The following is a 16,987-nucleotide window of genomic DNA, read 5'->3' on the forward strand; positions in this document are numbered from 1 at the left end:
ATTATCAGAGACTGAAGTTCTTTCTTGATGCTGGAGTCTTGAGAATTTGTCTTACTGGAACTCATTTCAGACTGATAAACTGACAGGAAAATTTCCAAAGTAATTTCTGACAGGAATATTATTAAGATTTCCTTTCTTTTTTAGATATAGTTCAAGAACTATATAAAACAAACATATTTAGAAAGAAAATTACTTCAAAAATAATTTTTTTAAGTAATTAATTCCTGTCAATGTAATGAAATTGGTGGAGCTGAAGAAATCTGCTGCTATCCTGTGTTCATCCTTGGCCACGCCCCCCAACTGCATGCACCTGCCCATTCTAAGCGAACAAAGGCAAAAACTGCCCCATGGCTGACTAAAGAATCTAGGCTAAAAATGTCCAGCAGAAACAAAATCTGGGCTCTATGGCACTCCACTAAAGACCCCTTAAAATCGTGTTAAATACAGGCAAGTTAGGAATGAGACTAAAATATCCATTCTACAAGACAAAAAACAATACTACTGTAATTTACAGACATCAAACCAGAACAATCCTCTGAAGTTTTGGGCAGGTCTGAATAATCTATTCCATCCTGGAAAAATGTCTACCCCTATCCCCATTGCTACCATTGATAACTCTCCTGAGGATGTCTCAGACAGTTTTAACCATTTTTTTACAGAGACAATACAAGCCATAGCTAGCCAACTACTGCCTAGCTACCCTGGCCCTGATAGTACCACCCCTATAAACCTACTCTCTTTCAGCTTCCAACCAGTGTCCACATCAATTATCCGTACCTTGCTCAAAAAATTAAAACCCACCACACTCTCAGCTGACCAACTCCCTGCTGAGTACCTTCAAAAATCAGCTGATGCCATAGCCTATCCAGTATCTATACTAATTAACCGCACCATAGCAGAGGCAAAAGTTCCCAACATTTGGAAAACATCCTATGTAATCCCACTACATAAAGGAGGTTCCTCTACTGAATTCTCCAATTACAGACCAATAGCTATACTTTCTCCACTAGTTAAGATTATGGAAAAATGTATACACGAACAACTCATGCACCACTTAATTCAGAATCATCTCATGGCTGATACCCAACATGGCTTCCGTCCACACCATAGCACAATCACAACCCTACTAGCATTCACCAATACCATTAATAATAATTGTAACAGTAATCAAATATCCTCAGCCCTCTTCTTGGATCTTTCAAAGGCATTTGACATGGTGGATCACTAACTTTTGATTCATACCCTGCAATCTTTCTGTCTAAATACCAGTGCCATTCAATGATTTAAATCCTACCTCAGTGGGAAACAGCAGGCTGTCCTCTGGCAGAACAAGCTCTCAAATCTATTAGCTAACACCCTTGGAGTGCCACAAGGCTCCATATTAGGACCCCTACTGTTTTCCATCTTTATAACCAACCTATATACAGTCATCCTGAATGTCAGCTGTATTCAGTATGCTGATGATTCCACCCTGATTTGCTCAGCCACATCTCCCTCAGAATTAAGGTCTGTTACCCAATCCACCTTTAATACTATAGAAACCTGGCTCTCCAAACGTTAATTGTTGCTAAATCCCCCAAAAACTAAAATGCTGTTATTCTCTTCAACACAAAGGTCCACACCACTTACCTTCACCATAAATGCAAAAGATGGCACAATAATCACCCCCAACTCCTCTACCAAACTGTTAGGAGTAATAATTGATAATAACCTAAAATTTGACCTTCATGTAAACCAAACGATCAAAATCATCAATAAAAAACTAGGGTCACTATATAAAATAAAAGCCTTCATTACCCCTCCGGATATGGTTGCCATAGCTCGCTCCCACCTGCTTTCAACACTTTTATATGCATCCCCCCTTCTCTCTAATCTAAATAAAACTGTACTTAATAGACTCTCTGTTACAACCACATTGTCAGGTTTGTCACTGGCCTACCTTTTAGAACACACCATTGCGTCAACCTTAAACAGCTTGGGTGGCTAGAACTTCCCAGTCTAATCCAATGTAACCTTTTGATTATGGCTAATAAAATCCTCTATTATCCAGATAACACACCAGCTCTTAAAATATGATCACCCCCACAACAATTCAAGGCTGCTCTGATCCTCAAACAGACTACAAATTAAGTCAATTAAAATTAACAATGTAGCCGGTGACTCCCTGTTTGCAAACTCTGCAGGCAAAGCATGGAACCTCCTTCCAGCTAACATTCAGGGGCGGCTCGTGGCATCGGGCTGCCGGACTGCAGCCCCCTCAAAATAAAAAATAGAAAGAAAAATAAAGAAAATTAAAATAAAATAATGTTTTGAAAATTCACAGATGCCCAGTAGTCCCGACTACTGTCGGTCAGGCAGTCCGGATGCGCAGTAGTCCCAACTACTGTCGGTCAGGCAGTCCGGCAGTCCCCATAGGGGGACACAAGGAGACGTCTGTGCACTTTTAAAGTGCACAGACTCGCCAGGATTATGGGTCACGTCCGGACTGCAAGAGCAGCAGCAGGACTCAGGAAGGAGCATTAGGATCTTGTCGGGCTTTCCTTGGGATCTCGCGGGAAGGATGTACATTAGCTGGATATATTCAGGTAAGTGTATGGTGCTTTTTACCTTTAATTTACAATGTTTATTTGTGTGTGTATGGTGCTTTTTACCTTTATTTGTGTATGGTGCTTATGCTTTACTGGAGTGAGTTTGTGTATGGTGCTCATGCTTTACTGGAGTGAGTTTGTGTATGGTGCCCCAGGTGCTTATGGTGGTGTGGTAGGGAATACCTCAGGCTTGAAACCTGTACCCTGTATGCAGGTGTTAAAGACTTGAGTTCCCTACCCACCACCATTTGTAAAAAAATTTCAGATTTTTGCCTCATATTCGATCTGATCTGTTCCTCATAATATCTGTGGTTTGTAAATGTTGCAATGCTTGATATTTGATGGTGTAGTAGTAGCATTGTTGCCTCACAGTTGCAGGTTCTTGGGTTTGATTCTTGGCTGGGGTTCCTTCTTTGTGGGGTCTGTATCTTCTCCCTGTGTTTGTGTGGGTTTGCTTTTGTGTCCTCCCATGTTACAAAGACATGTCTGCATTATTTCTTCCTGGGCCTCTGCTGAAAATTGTTTATTTGTTCCAAGTCAGACTGTCCTGATTAAAAAATGTTAAATAAAATTGACAGGCATTTGAATTTCAGACTTAAGGGTTTCTGAATGTTTAATTCCTTGCATATTTGATGGTGCAGTGGTAGTATTGTTGCCTCACAGCTGTAGGTTTTCTGGTTTGATTCTTGGTTGGGGTGGCTTCTGTGTGGAGTCTGCATCTCCTCCATGTGTTTATGTGGATTTGCTCTGGTGCCCTGCCATTTTACAAAGACGTGTCTGCAGTTTCAATCCCTGCTGAAAATTGGTTTTGTTCTGTCCGCAGTAAAATTGACAGGCATTTGAATTTCAGACTTCAGGTTTCTGAATGTTTAATTCTTTGCGTAACTGATGGTGCGGTGGTAGTATTGTTGCCTCACAGCTATAGGTTTTCTGGTTTGATTCTTGGTTGGGGTGGCTTCTGTGTGGAGTCTGCATCTCCTGCCTGTGTTTGTGTGGATTTGCTCTGGTGCCCTGCCATTTTACAAAGACGTGTCTGCAGTTTTAATCCCTGCGTCTCTGCTGAAAATTGTTTTTGTTCTGTCCGCAGTAAAATTGACCGGCATTTGAATTTCCAACTTCATGTTCTTCAGAATACATAGTAGCACAACCTTTTTTTTTTTTTAGCAATTTTCGAAGTTTATAAGATGAATATTTTAAATTTGTCCCTATTTTTGGGACTGTATTCCCCCATTATTGGCTTCGTCCAGGTTTTTGTGCTAAGGTTGACAGCTATGGCAAGAACTGAATTCACTGAATATGTTTGAGGGCTGTATTCCCTCATTACTGGGTTTGTCCAGGTGTTTTGTACTAAGAGGTTGACAGCTATGGTGAGAACTGAATTCACTAAATGATAGCCATTTAAGTTTCAGTCTTCCTCTCTTTTACAAAGCAGCTGATGTGGCGTAGTGGTATGTTACTCTGACTGCTTTTTGCTCAGGGACCTTGGCAGTAAAATATATGGTGGCAACACAACATTTTATTCTAGCAACTTTCCAAGATTATACAAGCAATGTTTAATGTGTCCCTGTTTTTGGGCTTTTGACCCCCCCCCCAATACATTTTGGCTTTTTCCAGTTTTCTTGAGCTGCGAAGTTGAGATGCAGTTGAGTACTGAGTAGATTTTACAAGGAACTGAGAGCTGCAGGGCAATAGAAGTTTAGTGCTTTGCCAAGTTAATGCTATAGCACAACAGGCTGTGTACTTGCTTTTGATGCAGAAGGTTGTGGGTTCTACTCCCACAAGGGGTAGATGCTGCCGTACTGAGAATGTTCTCCTTGGTGAAGATACTAACTATGAGTTTGTTATCAGTTTTCCATCCATTTCCTCTTGCAATATTATTACTAGCTTATCATTTTTTTAATGTAATATAGGCAATTTATTCCTGAGGGGCAACAGACACTTTATTTTTCGATGAAACCATGAAATATAAAGGTGATTGCTAGCAGCAACCGCTTCATTAGTTACAGATTTCTTTAATGTGGAATTATTTAGATGACTGGCTTCAGAGATTGTGCATATTTACTTATAATGGACTGTAGAATTGTGCATATTTACTGATAAAGGTGGACTGTAGAATTATGCATATTTACTGATAATGGTGGACTGTGGAATTGTGCATATTTACTAATAATGGTGGACTGTAGAATTGTGTATATTTACTAATAATGGTGGACTGTGGAAGTCTGAGTAGACTTTTTTATGATAAATGTTCTCAACTGGGCAGTTTTGCCATTATGGGTGCATATGGTTTGTTTCATTGCTTACTGGAAAAAATGTTCAAAACAAATTTAAAACACCCTGTAACAAGTGTACTGTATTGTACAAGGAATATAATTTTAGTACAATGAGGAAGGTGTATCAAAGAGCACATGTATGTTTCATATGCAAGGAGCCTATGATTCGAAAACAGCCCAAAATTAATCTTTATCTGCCACTGGCAAAATGTATTTTCTTTGAATGTGGGTTTCAATGCTGTTTCAATGAATGTGAGTTTCAAGGGCAGAGAAGTTTTAATGCTAAGTTTTCATTGTGAGACTGCACTGCTTTGTTTAACAGATGACTTAGTGTTTGTGCTGTAAAATACAAAATAAAACTTTCAAATGAAGTCCAACTCCTCATAGAAGTAAAGCAGTATGCACATTAGTGTTTATGGTAAATGGAGTGAAATAGCCAAGTATAATGGTTCATTGGAATGGCTGCAGAGGCTCCATTCAACCATTATTTTGTCAGGGGGGGAGGGCAGCAAACTCAGACAGGCCCAGCTGAACTATACCTCCCAACTGTCCAGATTTTCAAAGAATGAATAGATTTTTGCTTCTTATTTTTGGTTTGTTGTTCATAAAATTTGTAGTTTTAATTCCTAAATGATTTGCCAGAAGTCAAGTTTCAGACTTCATAACCTTCAGAAAAATGCATGTTAAAGTAAGAGCTGTTCTATCAACTGTCTCAATTTATACAAGAGCAATTTTTAGTACTGTTTATATGTGCCCCAATATATTTGGCCTTGTTCAGATTTACTGCATTAACAGGTTGAGAGGTACATGCAAATAAATTGCTTTATAGAATTAGGCATAGCCAACCTCTCAACTGTCTCCAATTTTTAGCTCAAAATGTTGCTCTTCCCCCTTATAATCCCTCCGCAAAATAGCAATTTTGGAAGAAAACATGGAGGGTTTACAATTAAGAAATAACTGTAATAATCAAAGTTATAGATTACTTGAAATGCATGTAGATTCTTTTATATTTTGTCAGCTGCTCAAGGTAGCAGTACTAATATTAAAGTGTCCCTTCTTTGACAGGTAGCAGCTGTATTGTGTGTCTATTTTATATTTTTGCATCACGTTTTTGTCCATTTTTCATAAAATTGTGTTTTTGGCAAATTAGTGACATCACTAAAGACTGAAGTTAGAAAATGACAGACATTTGAGTTTCAGATTTTATACCCTTCAGAAAATTCATACTAGTGCAAGACCTATTCTATTATCTTTCTAAGTTTATTAGAGCAATATTTAAAAATTGTCCTTATTGTTGGGCCTTTGTCCCACTTCTGTGTATGGCTTTGTCCAGATTTCTTGCTCTTGAGGTTGAGAGGTATGACAAATGTGTCAGGGCCATCACAGTCAGCCAGAGAGATTTCAAATTGTGACATGCTTGTTGCACCCCACTCCCGCATGTAGTGACTCTGGATGTGTCCAAGCAAGGCAAGGAGTAGTTGTATCTACCTTGGATGGGGAGGACACACTGCATAAGTACTACAGTGGCTTTTCATCTGTCCTTGATTTTGCAGAATGGTCTGGTTTCTGTCATATTTTTGTACTGTTGATTTATGCTTATTACTCAAAGTGCCTGTTGCTCTGTGTTTTTAAGTAGCAATGCTTTAATGACCATAAGGTAAGCTTGTCTGAGATCGTAAGATGCAAGTAAGCTTTAATAAGCATACTGTTAAAGAATTGCCAACATTGAAAGCCTTTCTGTTGTTGCCATGCAGAGAATACTTGACTAGATAATGTATAAGCCTTGGGTATTAAAGGACAGGATTCCATTATTTTAAAAAGCTCATTACACTTGTTGCAGACTTTACCCGTAAACTAAACAGAATGCCAATCATGTGTGGTCCATAACCTGTACAGTAATCCTTTAAGCAATGTATCTTGAGCTTGTTTCTTGTTTGCTTTTCATTTTTTTACTTTTATCATGTTTTCCCCATGAAACAAGTTGTCAGGCAGCAGGTCTTTTTTGGATAAGAAACATTATTACAAGTGGGGGCATCACATAGATTTCTACTTTCAGCATGTTACTTGGTACTTTAATAAAGCTGAATATATTATAATTAGGACTGCAGTGCAAGGAGAAGTGGTTTGAGTTGAGTGCTTCTGGTTTTTCTTATACTTGATTTTGACTGGCACTCCAGTAATGTATTTAAAAAGTAATTTATTTTTTCATGCCTCACAACCTTTTGTTTCCATCTAGATATTAAGTAAGCTGTCATACAGCCAATGCATTGAAATATTTTTATTCTTCTACACTTATTTTTGTCTTGATTGGACTTTCATAATGATGGTTTGCCACCCAGGGCAGCGTATTTAATTAAAGTTAGTTTTTTGTGGTTTTGTACATAGCTCCTCCCCTTTCTGGTTGACCACACCCCCCCTTGACCCCACCCATTCAGCTGTCTCCTGCAGACCCCCTGTGATTTGAAGTCACCAGCCGCCACTGCTAACATTACTTTGCTCTCCTCCCTATCCAAATTAAAAGCTAAACTCAAACAACATCTGGCACTAAACTGGCTTTGCCACTGTAACAAGCCTGACTAACCCTCACCATGAATGTATATAATCTGTTAATCAAATTACTGTTATTTTTTCCCTGACTGTTAGCTGGGGTAACTTGAACTTGAAATATTGCCTATTTCATGTCTGCTTATGTCATTTGTAAATATCTCATCTGTAATATGTCTTCTTTGTTATTACTTATCTGTCTACCTTGGAGCTTTTCTCCCCGGGTCTCCACTGAAAATGGATATTAATCGAGTTGGACTATCCCAGTCAAGAAATGTAAAATAAAATAAAATAAAAATAAAATATTACAAACTGATAAGATGTATGGCATAGACCTGCATTTGAGTCTTTCTAGTACCACGTGCATGTTTTATCGCTGAAACCAGACCAGGAACTCCAAGGACACCTTTGGAATGAGACTCTTGTGTCAAGTATAACTTCTCTAATTAAAGTAAGAAGCACTTTGAACAGACTAGATTCCATTATAGGATGTTAAGTTCATGTATCTGATTTTCTATTTTTACAGGAAAAATACTGGTATCACCTAAATTTGGACTGTCTGAGTACTGGTAAAAGATGGAATTTTCATGGAATTTGGCATTTTAGACTAGAGTAGTCACTCACCACAGCCTGTATTGTTTTTTTATTTTTATTTTTTTATTTATTTAACATTTGTTGACCGGGAAAGTCCGACTAGGTTCCACAGATCCTGTTTTCAGCGGAGGCCCGTAGAGAAATGCTCCAGTTTTGTATATTTTCTACTTATAATACTGTCCACAGTGGCACCTCCTAGTTTCCTTTCTTAAGGTGGCACTACAGGAGCACAGTAGCTAGCTAGTGGGGTACATGTAGGGCATCTGAAGACCCCCCCCCCAAAATGTATAGAATGCATCATAACAATTCACTTACAGTCCATTGTAAAACATCACATACCATCTCCAAATATTTCCCCAGAACAAAAAACAATAAATGCCACTGTCTAATAATGTATTTTACATGGTTTATATATCTTGGTAAGATGCACAACACAGAGAAAAACTAAATTTGTCATGTTCAAGGATTATGGTACTACAATGTAACAAATCAGGTTCCTAGCTAACAATACAAACAGTTCAGAGAATGGCACAAAGACATGTGTGCCTCAGTAAAACATTGGAAAAAGAATTTCATAACATAAATTCTAGAACAGCAAGTTGTACCTATTTTACACTGATTAGAGGTTTTGATTTAATTTAAAATGTATTTGATATTTTATAGCAAAAACATTCTCAGGCATTAGTTAAATATACTTTTAACACTGAAAACAGACTTAGCATGAGCAACAGCAAAGTCTTCTTACCTTGAAACTCTCAGTTATTGAAAATGCGTCTGGCAACCCATAGAACTATGAGACAACTGCTAAGATTCATATTCATATAGCATGTATTGAAGCAATAATTAGTGGCTATGTGAATGGTGAAAGAATTCAACAGACAAATGTGTAATGCGTTTTCTAACAGCCTGGGGCAGCCCACTGGACACAAGCATCCTTTTTCCTAGAGCAGCCCAGGAGTACTGTTTATGAAGTGACTTGGTCAGAGTCACACACGAAAGACAAACAAAGGCTGAGGGTACTACAGGAAGCAGTTCAATAACAGCTTATAGCCTTCCTCTTCTGCACTAAGTAGCAGACAAACTGCTGCATCCCAACAAAATGCATTTCACGTGTGCTTACAAAAAAGATTCAGTTACAAATCCATCCATAATTGATATTTTAAAATTAAACTCATAAACATAATGCTGTGTAGTTTACTCACCACCAGATAATAAATGTACTTTTAACAGTTAACAAAACAATGAAAGCAAGGACTGAACACAAAGAACATGGCTTATATGATGATGCTCCTATTTCCTCTAGTTGTTTCCTTTCTTTGCACCATAACTACTCTGGGATGCCCACACACACACACACACACACACACACACACACACACACACACACACACACACACACACACATGCGTGACAATCAATTACAGCCCTTTGTATGACTATATACATTTGTTTGTGTCTTTCGGCTTTTCCTAGTTAGGGGTCGCCACAGCGGAACTCCGGTCCGCTAATGATTGGCAGTAGAGTTTTACATGCTGGCTTGCCGGGCCTAACGCACAACCTTCAATGAAGGAACGGCCGTTCACGCATGTCGTCACACAGAAGACGCTCTAACTGTCGAACGGGCAACGTCTAACTGTGAGGCGACAATTAAGATGTGATAAAATAAATTAACAAATGCATAAATAAAGACCAGAAATGAGAAGTGTATTTCAGGTCACTGCTGGGAGAATCATAAAGTGCATCTCAATGTGCTTCGCATACTCCCAACCTCTTAGCTCAAGAAACAGAGACAAAGATCCAAAAATTAGGAACAAATCTTAAAGCTCTTTCTTATATACACTATATTCATGCAAACTTGCCAAAACTTGGAATGATATACCTCAAAACATACTTAACACAAATAATACTCACAAGTTCAAACAACTTCTCAGAGAACACCTTAATAACACTTGACTTTGCTCCTGCACTAAACCTGATTAGCAGTTCTAAATATACACATTACCTGCCTTTTCCCCCTATACTTAATGCAACCTCTTCTTGGATCTCTTCCCCTTACTTTCTCCATCCTTTAACCTCCTTCTCCTGTTCTGTTGCCTGGTTACTTTTTTTTTTACCTACCAGTCAACTGCATTGTTCTCAACCTAAAATTGATAATACTTGTCTACATTTATGTAATAATTGCTCAAAACATTTTTCTGTTTTGGTCAAAATGTGCTAAATGCTCACTGTGCTAATTTTGTTTTTGCTGGTTATTTTATCATTATAATGTCATATTAATTTCTTCTTCATGTATTTTGTTCTGCATATACCGTGTTTATGCAAAGACTGTTTTGCTATGTTTTACATTGTAGTTTGTGGAGCTTTTCTCCCCGGGCCTACGCTGTAAATGGACCTTTTTATAAAACCTAGAAATAATTGACACAATAAAAGGCAGAAAAGTAAAGAGAAGCATTCTTAAAAATTTTTTGAGAGCTATAGAAGTTACAGCTTTTCCAGGCTTTAAAATACCACATTATATTATGTAAACTTAAAAAAAGAACATTATAGGTAATCTGTATTCCATGATTTTCTTCAAAATGGAACCAGCTAAATGCTTCAGAGACTATCTTTTCCTAACAGTATGGATAACAGAAGATGCAACTTTGTCCCTGTTTTATATGTGGACTTTTGAAATAGATGGCTTTCAAATAATACTTTCTTAGCATTGCAAGTGCTAGGCAGGGTGAAGTGATATGTAAGGACAACACACAAATGTTTGCATTTATGTCTCCATTTAGTTACTCATGGAAACAGCAGTATGTATGCTAGCAAAGAATGAAATGCCGTAATCAGTATATTCAATGGTGGTTGATATGCTACAAATGCATACATGCATACTTCAGAAGTGCAATCATTGCTGGAAAAGCAGATGTTGAAGAAATCATGTTTGGCAGGTAAGTTACTTGTAAATATTGTGATAAGTTCCTGCATATTTGCAGTCATTTTGCTGCTTTCTAGCTTTATTGACAAACTCTGTTATAGGTTTTTGGGGAATTTGATGTCAGACTGTGAAGTCATTACCTTTTTTTATTATTGCAGAGCTCTACTCGAAGCTTGCTTTAGGTGTGATTCAAGTTTAGTTAGGTTCATAGGTTCATAGGTTCATACTAGGCTATCTGCCCAAGGGCATTTATAAGCCTAGCCCATAGTTATGTGGCTTTCGCCACCCCTTTAGTTTGAATAAAAACTATGCCTATCATTTTTCTGTGCCTCTGATGGTGGTGCACTTTCAAAGATCTTCGGTTGAAATGCCCTGATTTACCCTTTCCAGTTAGTTATTAAGCTGTATCTTCACTGGTTAATGACACAGGTGATCCAATTTGCCTCACTTCCACTATTCCCTTCACTTTTTTATTGATTGATTTCCTTGATTGCTTGGCAAATTATCTGAGTTAGAGCACACGCTGTACATGTAGCTGCCTATATTTCAGAAAGACCCTCAGACCTGTGAAGTCAGACTCCTAAGACATTCATGGATGAAGTGAAATTAGTTCAATGAGCAATGAGCAATGAGGTATGGAAGAGACAGACAGCAGATGGTGCAATGTAATATTTTGCTTTAAGAAAGCCAGAAAGTCAATAGTTTCAAACATTCTTACTGGAATAATCAAATTTTAATGGGTAGTATGACTGACATAAATTATATTTATCATTCAGAAAAATAACTGCTCTTTAATCTACCTGCAGGACACAATCTTTAGTTTATCTTTTTTTTTTAATTTAAAATAGCTTATCTATGTTTGTTCCCTAAATATAGCTACTCACTGTGGTTAAAAGTTAATATTTGCTCAATGGGAGGGGGTAGGAGTTCAGAGAAATCCAATAACCACACCACCTCACATACCCCTTTTTAATATTCCTTAAATAGTTTGCCATTTTTGCATAATGTGACTGTCATAGATACAAAATATTTGCATTCCTGCTTTTTTTGATGTGATAATATTACAAAGTGGTTAGAAAGACCTTCTATATAGCCCACCTTATCATGAAAGGGTTCGCATCTAGATCAAGAGAGGTCATTGTGCCCCTCTACTCGTCACTCATCAGGCCCATAATTGAATACAATGCCCCTTTTGGGATGTACCTTACCCGACACCTGCAGCAACTGGAGAGACCCCAAAAGTACCTCACCAAGAGGATCATGGGCTACAAACTGATGTCCTATGCAGCTCGACTAAAGAAACTCCAGCTCTACTCAGTTGCTTACCGCCTACTCAGAGGCGATCTATGCCTGACGTACAAAGCCATGTCAAACCCAGAAATAATGGACATGCTCCACCTCAAAAAAATCCAAGTCCCTTAGAGCTACATGCTCCAGGGACCTAAACCTCAGCACAAAAATAAATAGGACATGCTGGAGAGACAGATTCATTTCCCAGAGGCTCCCCTCACTCTGGAATGGAATCCCAATTCATGTTACACATAGCCCCTCGCTGACCCTCTTCAAGCGAAATCTGGACGCATGGATGGGAAATCACAAATTCACCCATGGGATCTCTTCTGTGTCCCTGCTAGACAGAGGCACAGTAAACTAATCTTAAAAGGGTACCTTCTGTGACCTACTTTACAGAGGCACAGTAGGCTAATCTAATAGGGAGGCGGAAGCCAAATACACTCTGGTTAGGCTTATAAATGCCCTAGGGCAGATAGCCTAGTATCGACCTATGAAACTATGAATCACAAAATGTAGTACTCTTTGAACATAAAACTGAGAGAACTGTTTGATTGACTTATATTTCAAAGGAGTGCTGTGGGAGACTTGACTTGGGTGGTCACTACCTTGAGCTTGATGAGAAAAACAACTGGAAATTCATTTTTCTAGACCAATGTACTCCACTACAGGTAAAATCATGGATTGCCCTTTTCATTGCATACCATAACAAGAAGCCCAGGTATTACAAATGCTAAAAATAAAGGAGAAGCATTAGTCTATAGCAAACTAAGAGTCACATTTCCATATTCCAGGCTTATCTGTAAGATGGTCTTATTACGTCTTCCCCATTGATTCATTTTAGCCTAGTGTACCTGATGCATCTTGCCATAACATAGCTCAGAATGTCAGGGGAATGCTGTTTGTGGGGATCACAACAAAAGGTTCCCCTACGAGAATTACCTCGCTAGGATATGGGCAGGTCAATTGACATTTATTTGTGCCCCAATAGCAGAAAGTGTCTGGCTCCTTGGCTTTGATGGTTGAGAACCTGCTTGAGATCAACACATCCTGGGTTCATTTAGTGACCTGGATACTGGGGAAGCCAAGGCAGGGTGAAAACAATTGATGAGGAAGAGCTTGCTCATCTCTTTAGGTGGGAGGGTAAGTGGCACTCTGTAATGCTTTTCCAGTGTTTCAACTACATCTAGAGTCATACAAGGTAAGATAAGAATATTATTTTTAAGAAACTGCACATTACTTAATACAGTGATCACTTCTATTTTTGAGCATGTTTAAATAATTTATTCGATTTTGTGGCAAAAGCAGTAATTTCTCTGCTTTTGGCTTTTCTGGTCTGTGTGCCTGCGTGTTGTTTGGTGGTAGTTTGTTTTTCAACTCAATATAGCCTGGAGATGCATGTAAATGCTTCTGCGGATGTATCCTAATGGCATCTCTAGGTGTCAAATATTGCTTGTCCATATTTGCATTAATAGTTTTAAGACCATGTTATATACAAATTAATAAACGATGTCATCTTAAAGCTTACACAATGGCAAACACAACTGTGTTGATATTTGACTTTTTTCTAGTGCAGGCAAAGTCCACTGAAGCACTAGACTCCAAACGGCAGCAATAGTTCCAACAACTTTATTCAAGTGAGGAATAAAACATAAAACATGTAAAAAGTACTGACAAGTACTAAAAGCTGAGACTGGCACATGAACAAAAACAGATCTGTAAAATAAACAAGTAAATGTTAAGTGCTTTTCATCTGGATCCTATCCGGACTTCTTCAGGCAAGAAATCAGTGTTAAACTGCAGTTTAAATAACCTCGCCATGTAGTACTAACCTATCAGATCCCAGTGTTCAAACTTTGAGAAATTTTAAAGACATATTTACTACTGCTCGTTTGAGCGTAATTAAAAGGATAAAAGCTGTTTAAACTGCAATGAAATAAAGTAACCACCACTAGTCTAAACATATTTTACATCAAATCCTTCCAGTAATATAATACACATTGTCAATAATTAAATTGGCAACCAGTAAAACTACTTTGAATGATATCTATTGTTAAGTAAATGACAAGTAGCAATAAAGCATAATATAATTGATGAAATGCTCGATTGCTTGTGAACTTGATATTATGCATATTATGTATTAAAAATCAATTTTAAACAACCACCCATTAGTTCGTAGGGTATTATAAATTATCTGCTATGTTACTATAAAGTTCTGACCATCCTGTCACTACTGTATTGTAAAAATCCTTGTAAACAGCAATTCTATTTAAGCCAAGATTTATGATTGTATTTATATTCAACATAAATGACAAATGTATGTAGTAATAATGAATAAAAATAAAGAATAGACAATGGAAATTATGTAACAATGTAAATAGTACTGATCTTAGCATACAGGTGAAATAAAAAAATGTTTAAGAACCTGGTTCCCACTGTTCACCAAATAAAAATGTGCCCACTTGCATGTTTTACCTGGTTTTCTAAGTATTTTAAAGACTTTTAAAGACTAAAGGGCAAACTATCCCTTTCATCTAAGTAAACTCTTAAGTTTCAGTACACATGCAATGGAACACATTTCATTTAATCCTGGTTCACTACAAGCTTCTAAACGTAACTGCCAATTGAGTTCACTTCTTTCTAATAATAGTTTTAACTAAACTATCATCTATATATTTTTTATCTGCTACTTGACTTATGTGGGAAATTATCCTAAATTTTAAATTATGTTCAGTGTTATGGTCACAATGTCTAGCTAAAGCGTTGTCTGTTTTCCTCTTTTTAATTGCATATACATGTTCATAAATCCTGTCTCTCAGTCAGCGATCGGTTTTACCGACATAAAATGCTGGGCATTGTTGACATTGGGCCAAGTATACAACTGATCTAGTGTTACAGCTGTATGTTTCCCGGATAAAGAAATATTCCTTCCTGATAACAAAACATTTCCCACTATCTATGTAGCGACAGTATTTACATGTTCCACATTTATGTGTACCTGCATTATTCTTTTTAGGTTTCTAAGGTGTTTCTAATAGATTTTTCAAATTGAAACCACGTCTAAAAGTAATAATAGGAAATTCACCTATCTTGTTAAAATGTATTAGTTCTGGTTTAAGCACTTGGGCTACAGGCCAGTTATTTTACATTAAGAAGGATCGCGGTCTGCACTCTTGTGGGAGGAGAGGCTGGACTCTGCCCTTCTGAGCTGGGAATTTCTGGTTAAAGGCTTATAGTGCCTGCATAGTCTAACTGTTTCTTACTGAAATTGGTACACCTTGTTTGCTGTAGCATAGACTAGATCCAGGCCGGCTGAATTTATTTTTGTTTGTATGCTTGTTGTTTGTTTATTTCCCTGAAATGCTAATTCCACCTAAAACGCGGCCTTTTAGCACTTCTGTGGATCCCTAGTGATATCTGCATTGCTTACTGTACTTATTTCCTTATTTCACTTGAAAGAAAGTTACTGTTTGTCGTTTTTGCATTTAAGTTACCTGTAACACATTGCATTTAAGTTACCTGGCACTTGCTCACTAAAGCAATTATATAAGTCAGCTCTAAAAAATTAAAAGCACTACACCCTCACAAACTCCCCTTGAGTACCTTGTTCCCCATTGGCCCTTTCTTTCAATTATAAAGGAATTCCCAATACTATTCTAGCATGTCCAAAGGTCAGTTGTCAATCTCCTCTCCGGTCCAGCTGGTGAATCTGGGAATCTTGAGGCAATGTTACAACTGCCTCATGTACACAGACAACCCTCTCCTCCTCCCAACAAATTCCAACACATGTGAGAGATGCAACCATATAGCCAAACTGGAGGCTAAGCTCTCTCAACTCAGTACTGGCGTAACCAGTCAGAAGGAGAAGGAAACCACACTCACTACAATTCCAGTCTCACATAGACCTACCATGACAACAAACCAAACACATAAACACACAAAAACATACTCGGATGCTCTAAATAAAAATCTGCCTAAGCAGCAGAGACCTCCAAAGCAGACACCCAAGCAGCCACTACCCCAAAACAAAACACATGCAACACATAGCTCACAAAGCCAGTGTGCCGAACAGTCACAGCCCTTAAGGCTAAACAACACACCTGATACACTTATAATAGGTGACTCTATCGTCAGGCACACTGATGTCCCGCTCACCAGGCTGAACAAGGAGAAGGTCACGGTGAGCTGCCTGTCGGGCGCTAGGATCCGCCACATAACACAAGCACTCAGGTCAGTCCAAGGCAAGTACAAATATGACTCAGTCATTGTCCATGCTGGTGTGAATGACCTGAGACGTACCTCCATGGACTACATGAAAAGAGACATAGAGGAGCTCTCTGAGTATGTAGCCCAGGCCGGTATGACCCTGACCTTGAGTAGCATCTTACCCTCACCAAGAATGATGCCACAATATGAAGACAAGATGATCAATTTCAACAATTGGCTTAAGTATTGGTGTCATTCAAAGGGGATCCAATGCCTGTCAGCCTGGGATGACATGCTCGACAAGCCACAATGCTTCGCTATGGACGGCTTGCACCTGTCACCCCTGGGCTTTTGGATATTGGCAAAGGCTCTTGCTACCCCCATAGTGCCTTTTTTAGGTAAGGCTCAAAAGACAAACACACCTCCATAGGTATCACAAGGGATAAGAAACTAAGAGTAATGCTACTCAACGCCAGAAGTCTAAACCTCAAGATGCATGCACTCGAAACTCTCCTTAGCATGGAGAACATCGATATCTGTGCAGTAACAGAAACCTGGTTCAAGGCTCCCGA

Source organism: Protopterus annectens, chromosome 1.part1 (assembly GCF_019279795.1).
Source record: "Protopterus annectens isolate FY-2018-M chromosome 1.part1, PAN1.0, whole genome shotgun sequence".
Lineage (NCBI taxonomy): Eukaryota > Metazoa > Chordata > Ceratodontiformes > Protopteridae > Protopterus > Protopterus annectens.